Here is a 349-nt window from a genome sequence, read left to right on the forward strand (position 1 = left end):
GCACAACCATGGCTCCGGCAGGCAAACTGGGGACAGGTACCTTGGAAAACTGCAACCCATCGAGGCTCTGGCTGGCATCTGGGATGGGAGGCGCGCTTGGCAGAAAGGAGCCATGCTTTGGGCTCGGTTTCCAACCTGGCATCTGGAAAACGCCTTTGAGGAACTGAAATCCCACGTGGGGAGAGGGTTGGAGCTCCATCCACAGGCGGATGGAGCAGGATGCGCAAGCACAGAGCTGTGAGCAGCACCTGCAGCGGGAGCCTTTCCCGGGGGTGCCAGGGCATTGCCATGGGGCAGCACCTGCCGTGGGGCATGCACTGGGCAATAGTGTCCCACTCTGGCACGGGGC

This window comes from Fulmarus glacialis, unplaced genomic scaffold, assembly GCF_000690835.1.
Source record: "Fulmarus glacialis isolate BGI_N327 unplaced genomic scaffold, ASM69083v1 scaffold22048, whole genome shotgun sequence".
NCBI lineage: Eukaryota > Metazoa > Chordata > Aves > Procellariiformes > Procellariidae > Fulmarus > Fulmarus glacialis.